The sequence below is a fragment of the Nomascus leucogenys genome, chromosome 4 (genome assembly GCF_006542625.1).
Source record: "Nomascus leucogenys isolate Asia chromosome 4, Asia_NLE_v1, whole genome shotgun sequence".
In the NCBI taxonomy this organism is placed as follows: Eukaryota; Metazoa; Chordata; class Mammalia; order Primates; family Hylobatidae; genus Nomascus; species Nomascus leucogenys.
Genome location: NC_044384.1, coordinates 134154554 through 134155224, shown reverse-complemented (window position 1 = coordinate 134155224; position 671 = coordinate 134154554).

Below are 671 nucleotides of genomic sequence, written 5' to 3'. Positions count from 1 at the left end.
GTCTCAAAAAAAAAAAAAAAAAAAACCCTGAATTAAAAAAAAAAAGAACCTGAGTTAAATGGATGGTTGAAGTAAAGAGAAACAGAACCTAAAAGATGAGGCAATTCACTCCCTTCCTTGTAGTGAGAATGAAATTAGCCATCTCTTGAAATATATTTCTATCAACATATCCTTAGAAAATTTTTAGCTTGGACATGGTGGCTCACACCTGTAACCCTGAGGCTGAGCTACTCCGGAGGCTGAGGTGGGAGGATTGTTTGAGCCCAGGAGGTTGAGGCTACAGTGAGCCAAGATTGTGCCACTGCCCTGCAGCCTGGGCGACAGAGTGAGATCCTGTCTGCAAACAAAAACAAAAACACAAAATTATAATATGCAAACAAGAATGGCAATCTTTTTAATCACCCAAGGCTGCTATATTCCTTTGCTTGCCACATAAGCCATTTATTGCAGTCTCTTATAAAGGCACATATCTACTACAGGAAATTCGAGGCTCTGGTTATTAAACCTTCCTTCTGACTGCTCTGGGTCACTGCATCTCTTCTAACAAGTAAAACACACACACACACAAACACGCACACACACACACACCCACTCTAATTGTCCCTGGAAGCTAGGTTATCAAAGGGAGGGATGATGGTTCCAGATCTAACCTCCTCCCTTCTGCTCAGGTG